This window comes from Marmota marmota, unplaced genomic scaffold (assembly GCF_001458135.2).
Source record: "Marmota marmota marmota unplaced genomic scaffold, marMar, whole genome shotgun sequence".
NCBI classification, from domain to species: Eukaryota; Metazoa; Chordata; class Mammalia; order Rodentia; family Sciuridae; genus Marmota; species Marmota marmota.
The window spans coordinates 15,887,508-15,895,546 of record NW_026000249.1 but is presented as its reverse complement, the minus strand read 5'-3'; the positions used below and the strand labels follow the sequence as shown (position 1 = coordinate 15,895,546).

The 8,039-nt window shown below is 31.1% G+C and overlaps 1 non-coding gene across 1 annotated transcript; it reads left to right on the top strand.

Moving 5' to 3' along the window:
- Window positions 1-7,310: 7,310 nt before the first annotated feature.
- Window positions 7,311-7,417, top strand: LOC125614166. Its single transcript, XR_007344809.1, has one exon. It is a non-coding gene; the product is annotated as a U6 spliceosomal RNA (small nuclear RNA).
- The last annotated feature ends 622 nt before the right edge of the window (window positions 7,418-8,039 follow it).

The following is an 8,039-nucleotide window of genomic DNA, read 5'->3' as shown; positions in this document are numbered from 1 at the left end:
AATACCTTTATTTTACTTTTTATGTGGTGCTGAGGATCGAACCCAGTGCCTTCCACATGCAAGGTGCTGGGTTTGATCCTCAGCACCACAGAAAAATAAATACATAAATAAAGAATAAAAGCATAAACAAAACAACAACAATAACAACAACAACAAAACACAGCTGTTTCAAATACTCTGAACATTTCCTCATGCTGATAACTGCCTAGTGTAGGGGTTCTGTGTTTGGGAATGGGGTCCCTGATGACTTCATGGCTATGGCATGCTTGATGCCTGGGAAAGTTTCTGTGCAAAGGCATAGGATACCCAGTTGCTATGGTAATGCCCTCCATGCTAGAGTTTTATCAGCTTCGATATAACTCCTGGGAATAAAGGAACTTGCTTGCTTGATAACTACAATGTTTCACCAAACTCCGGAGCTGCCTACCTGGCTGTACTCAAATGTTTTTTGCACTGCTTACATGAACTTCAAAAGCATGCATTATTGAATGAATAAATATATATTAAAGAGGACCAGTCTAATGCACTATACTGAGCACTGGTGACTCTGAATTCTGGTCCTGACTTGAGAATAGTAGAGCAGAGTATAAGAAAAATGGCTACAAAAAATTTATATCATGTTGGGCCCAGAAAAGAAGTTCTTCCCATTTGAAGTTCTTCCCATTTGACCTAACTCCAAACTGATATGTAATAAGCCAAAAGAATAGAACTAAAATTTTTATTCAGTTTATGGGCATGCAGATGATGGCTGTAAAATTGATATGCATTATTATTTACCTTGACTCCAAGTCAGTCATTCTTAATTGGGACAATTTTGTTCCCCAGCAAACACTTGACAATGTCTGAAGACATTTTTATCTGTCTTAACTTGCTGCAGAATGCTACTTGTATCTAGAAGGTAGAGCCCAGTATATTATCATCCTATAATACACAGGACCACCTCAACAACAAAGAATTCTTTGACCTAATATGTCCATGGTGTCAAAATGAAGAAATCCTATCCCATGATAAAAGGCTAAGTTAATCAAATGTGTTCTTACTGCTCACATATCTCTGAATGCCAAACTTCACCTCCTTTGTACTTGCCTGGAATGTTCTAAAGATATTCACATGGTTCTTGCTCTCTTCTCTTTCAAGTTTTAAATTAAATAATACCTTCTCAGAGAGACCTTGTTTGATTAACTTAATAATATTAGAATCATTATTCCATCCCTTGAAAATCCGTATTCATCTCCCTTGCTCTTTTCATTCTGCATACTTATCAATACATGAAATATGCTTTGCTCATTTATTTTCTCTACAGTACTATTACAATTTAATTGTCAGTTGTTATTTCTGAACCTCCAAAGATGAGAGGAGTGCCTCACGCATAATAGGTACTTAGGACCTTCTTGGTGAACAAATGAATAAAGGTATTCATGTGTTTTTCACCCTCTCATTCCTAAGATTCTAATAAAAGAATTCTAGTACAAATATGGTACCTTTTTAGGGTCATAATATGCAATTTCACTAAGTTGAGTTACTACTGATCAAAGTATCAACTTGTCCTTACTTGCTTATTCCCTACTCTATATCAAAGACCAGTTCAAAAAATGGGAAGCTCCTCTGGCCTTGCTGTAAAGATTCAAAAAATAAAAATAAATTCTTTGTTCAGATTCATGTGGAATATTCTATTAATTTTTTTCCAGGTTTAATGATAACCTCTCCTCTGTGAACTTGAAAACAGTGAAATTTCAGAGTGATTTCTACTAGGAATTCCTTTCACACACAATGCTTCTTTAGCAGTTTAAACAATATCCTCATTCTGTGTAATAAGAGTACAAATAAGAGAAAGAGATTCCTATAGTTAAAATAAGCACATTATTTCTTATTTTGAAAGTTTGATATAATTCATTTAAACAATTTTGAGTAGGCAAATAAAATGAGAAAATAAAGCCAATGATAGGGATTGGGTTGTGGCCCAGTGGTAGAGTGCTTGCCTAGCATCTGTGAGGCACTGGGTTTAATTCTCAGCACCACATATAAATAAATAAATAAAATAAAGTTCCATCAACAGCTAATGAAAATATCTTTTAAAAAAGCCAATGAGGGGCTGGGGTTGTGGCTCAGTGGTAGAGTGCTTGCCTAGCACAGCTGAGGCACTGGGTTCAATTCTTAGCACCACATAAAAATAAAAATAAATAAATAAAGGTTAAATTCTTTAAAAAAAAAAAAAGCCAATGATAGCCAGGTAACCACTATAATCTATGTATATTACCTTTCAATATTAGAATATTTAGAGCATTCATCCCTCAGTATCCACTGGAGATGGGTTTTAGGATCCTTCTGCACATAACAAAATCTGTGGATGTTCAAGTACTTATATAAAATAGTATACTATTGTGTAGAACCTACACACATTCTTCTGTATACTTTAAATAATCTTCAGATTACTTATAATTCCAAATACAATGTAAATACTATGTAAATACTTGTTGTGTTACATATTTACTATGTAAATAGTTGTTTTCTCTATTGTTTAGGGGATAAAAACAAGTAAAAGAAAATATGGACATATTCCATACAGATAAAATGTTTTCATGTGTTTGTGATGTAAAATAAATTGAATCTGGAGATAGAACCTGCAAATGCAGCATCTACAGATACAGAATAACAACTGTATTTTTTAAATCTGAAAAACATTTAGAATACATATATATATATATATATATATATATATATATATATATATATATATTACACACATATATAATTTCTGCATATTTGTAAGTACTTATGCATTATTTGATTAACACAAAACAATTCTTCTGAAATGACTTTTAGTTTTTTAATTAAATGTTTTTCTTAATTTAAAAAAGCATTTAAAAAACAATAAAATATAGTAAAGTTTAAGTTTTCAATATAAGTAGAGAGCAGGAATGGTATACTCTAACCAATTCTTCAAAAATTGCTCTTATATCACTAGATGAAAATAATATTCAAGATAAAGTTTAATCAAGTATGCTTTTCATTGGAATAGCCATAAGTCATACCTAATGAGAATTTTAATTTATTGTATTTTCTTCTAAATTTTTTAAAAAATGATAAACATAGAAGTAATGCATAGACCAAAAATAATTATGATTTTACTTGTTGTTTCAAAGTGCTTATTCCTAGGCCATTGAAGCCTGTCAGCATATTTTCAATCTAATGTACCAAGGTCAAATACTCTTTAGAGATGTTTCTTAATGGAATTTTCAGGCGAGTCTATGCTATTGTACAATAGACTAAACAATTTGATGACCAGCACATTTAGGATATTTGTTATATAATTTCAGAGAGCTTTGGAAATCCAGGGGGACCTTTTTAATGCTAAATACCATCTTTGGTTCTTCTTTCTAAAGAAAAATGGAAAATCATTTTGCTGACCTTTTTTAAACAGAGACAAAGTTAAGATAAATTTTAAGTATAAATTTAATTCTTTCAGTAATTTCTTCAATAGGCTTAAAAGCATGTATGAAAACATTCAAATGGACAGTGAGGAAAACAAGATAGAGTGCCTGAAAGAACTGAGCTGTCATTCATTTGTTAACAATTGTGCAAACATCAATATTATTAAACAATGTTATAGAAGGCAAATCATCCAAACTTATGAACATGACATTAAATTTAAGAGAATTTTGTTATTATAATAAAGGATATTTTAAATCATGTTGTATTTTAAATAATGTTGTCTTGAGCCATTTTATTATTATGGCAAGAATACTCTAGCATTTATCAAAATGAAGTTTGATAGAGAATTCAGTCCATTAAATCATTTCCTTCCTTATATTCTGTCTTGCTTATTGTGTTTTTCTTTTATTTCCCCATTTCTTTATCCAGTGCTTCTTTCTACATCTCATTTTTTGACTCCTTTCACTTCCCTGCTGCGTTAATGGCTGTTATTAAAAAAAAGTCTTCTTTTTGTATTCCCAAAGTCTCTAACCTGGATATTTTGATGAGATCTTATTTGCCAAACATATGAAATATTAGTCTTCTAATCTAGACTCTTTCCAAAAGCTCATTTGTGGTGCCTGTCTCTTTCCAATTAAATTATCACTAAATTTCAAAAATTCATCAGCAATATCTGGTAAATCTCTTTTCTCTTCTCCAGCATCCATTGCTAAAGCCATCAATAAGATAGATAAGATCTATTATTCTAGTCAATGATATCCAATGGATTTTCTGCAGTGATAAAATATTCTTTATCAGTGTTGTTCAATACAGTAGCTATTATGATAATTATTGAACACTTGAAATGTAATTAGTACAATTGAGGCACTGAAATTTATTTAAATTCAATTAACTTTAAATTTGAGTAGTCACACATGACTGGAAACTGCAGTATTGGACAGCACAGCTCTAGAATATTTTCTGTCTGAATTGATCTCAGAAGCTCCAGGATAAAGACCTTCTAATTGATCTGAAACAGGAGATGGTACATTTTACTCTGCCATTTAAAGACTATCAATACCTATTCCTATGCTAATACTTAGTCCATATTTTATAGACACACTTGTATAGTCCACTTTGATCTGGTTCCATTACACTTTTCCAATCAAGTTTCCATACATCTCATTCTTACTTAATCAAAGTCATCAAATTGATTTATTTTTGGTCTGGATCCATAGCTTATGCTTCCTCTAAACTCATTATTTCACTGATATAATATTATCTTCTAGAAATTCCTTGTTCAATCTATATTTCCAAGTCTTCTTAGCTGTGAAACTTTAGCTTGAATTGTCACTTATTTCACCAAGATTTCTCCAATTTCCCTTGCTAGAAGCAAGCTCTCCTGCCACTGAACCACTTTAGTTATCTATCATTATTTCCTCTTGACATATATTTATCCCATATTCACATAAGTTTATAATCTCCTTGAGGGCATGGTCTATATCTGACTTATCCATAATCTTCAGTCTTTGGTCCACTGGATCATGGAATATTCAAAACAACCAGTTATCAAGTGAATAGATAAATAATAAATAAATGAATAAGGATATTTAAATTTGAAATTTTTATTAGCAACACAAGAACATTTCAAATGAAGTTAATTAAGCCATTAGATAAATATGAACTTATAAATGGGTATGTACCATATATGGAGACATGTTATCTACATGCTCACAAATATGCAAACAATCTGATTACAATTTAAATAATTTGCAAATCTGATAAAATTTTATATGCATATGTAACATATACATTATTGTTTAAATATGTCCTGCAAAAGTATTTCAGATAATTAACTGTTTTCTACTTGCCACATGGAAAGCAATCTTAACCATATAACCATATACTACAAAACAAAACATTGTGTGGAATATTTATTATAAACCAGAATATTTTGTTAAGCTGAGAAGACTTTTCCCATCGTGAGCTTTTGTTTGCTAACTGTATTCAGTTGAAGTGAACTGTTCAATGTTATTAAATTATAACGTATTGAAGTATAACAGTTACTAATATATTTAAAATTTGATAATCCATTTAATATTTTGTGAACTCTCTGGAAAATCTTAAGAAGTTCATTATTTTCAAGGAAATATTAGTTTCAAATAGAAAATAGGTATATTACTAGCATAAGCACAATCCAATCCATAATAAAATTTTCAGTAATATTTTTATTATACAAATCAATGATTCTACTGTAAATAGAGTTAAAAACAAACTTCCCCAAGGATGGCAATGAATGGGGTTCAATTGCTAAAGAAGACTCATAAGACCACTTATAATAAAAACAATTTGAGATCTCTAGGAACTAACACTCATGTCACAGAAACCAAATAATTGGACTTACATCTTACAACATAAAATGGTGGCCAATGATTAGTATTCAAAATATGAGTCAGCTGTTCATTAAAAACACAAAGACAACCCAATGAAAGGGAAGTGAAAACTCAAAATTATACATAAATACATATACACACATACTAATTTATTAATGATTTAGTAATGACATAAAACATAATACTCCAAAGATTGCCAAAAATTTTAAAGTATGTTAGAAAACAATCAGTATTCAGAAAATTGAAAGAACTCATCCTGCCATGATGGTGTAAAATGGCAGACATGAATAAAGGTAATTCGACAAGCTTTGAAATAATTAAAGGATGTTTATACTTTAACATTAACTCTGAATTTTACAGAAATATACTAGAAAAAAAGGGGAAAGAGTTGCATGATTATATAATGTAACATTGTCATGAAAAATTAGAAGTAGTATACTGCCTGCGTAAAAAAAAAAAACAATAGATCAATAAATTATGTATCTCATTAATGAAATATTTATCAGAGGTTAAAATGAAGAAGTACTCATGTATCATGAGTCAGGATTGTAATGTGTATGTGCTATTAATACTGTTTTTTTAAATTAATTTTCTTAGTATGTATGAGGCCCTGGTTTTGATCCCTAACACATCAATAAGGAAGGAAGGGGGGAAGGGAGGGGAAGAAAGAAGTAAAATTTCAGAAAAACACAAATGATATTGCATCACTTTTATGAAGCTTGAAAAACAAAAATATATAATACATTGTTCGTGGATCCATACACATATGATGAAATAGAAAAGTTAGGAAAGATAAACACCAAAGATAAACACATCATCTAGATAGTATATACTTCTGAGGAGAAAAGAAATGTTCTCAGCAAGGAGTCAAAAATGATTTATTTCTTCAAAAACAAAGACTTGTGGTGAATATGGTAAATGATAACTCAACCATTTGGAAAATAAAAACTGACTCCCAGAATGTGGGTCATAGTGAAGTAAAAGACTTGAATCTAAAAAAAATATTCTAACAAATATATAGCAAGGTCATGGAAGTCAAACTGTTCATTCACTAAATGTAAAAACAGAAGAGTAAAACAATGATTTAAAAACTAAAATGGATTGTGTAAATTTTACATAAGGAAATATGCCTGGGTTCCTTAATAAATTCTTCCTAAAGTTATTGCCTGGTTTTAGAATGTGACCCAGCCTTGGAATAAAAACAGAGAAGTATTCTAAGCTGCCAGCCACAGTGGAAACATTTTCAAAATCAAGAGCAGTTAACTTGGGTGGCTCCAGTTGTAATATTTCTCAACAATATTCACAAACAGAAAAAAGCTCTGCCTGAAATAATAACTGATGTTAGGAATATGTCATAGAGTTAAACATAAAGAAAATCTGACATTGAAATAACATTTTTCATGATTTATAGTCTGTCCATTGTAGGTAGAAATGTGAGGAAAGTAAGAATTTAAAGTAGAGAAAATAAAGATGAAGAACAGGATAATACCCCCAAAGTGAAGCAGGGTGCTCACTTCAGCAGCACATATACTAAAATTGGAATGATGCAGAGAAAATTAGCATGGCCCCTGTGCAAGCATTACATGCAAATTCATGAAGCATTCCATATTAAAAAAAGTGAGGCAGGAGTGGATTGAGGACCTGTTCCTAATTGAATAAGGTTATGGAATTTTGATATTTATAATTAACTGAACACTTAATTACAAAAGTGAGACTATTTTTATGACTAAATGTGGCTAATGATCTTTTTATTACCTGTGCATGATCATCAGCCTTATGGGATCTGCCTAAAAGTGCATCCTACAGAGGGATAGAGTTAGCACTACAGCTAGTTTAAAGGGGCAGTGAGAGGATCAAACATTTTTATATTTTTTCCTTAAGAGCTGCAAGTTGTGCAACAAATAGATTATATGATTATCTTATGTAAAACAAACTCGGGGCACAAAGGAACATGTTTTTTCCATACAGTAGTTATAATATAGACCTTAATCTGCTTCTCGATGATTTACAAGCATTATTACAAGAAACTGAAAGAGAGAGATTGAATTTGTGTGTGTGTATGTGTGTGTGTGCGCGCGCGCGTGCCTCTGAGCTCAATCCCCGGTACCAAAAAAAAAAAAAAAAGCTCTTCTAAGACTTGTCAAATGATNCAAAAAAAAAAAAAAAATGCGCGCACACACATACATACACACTGTATACACATATTTTATATATATATATATTTGTGTGTGTGTG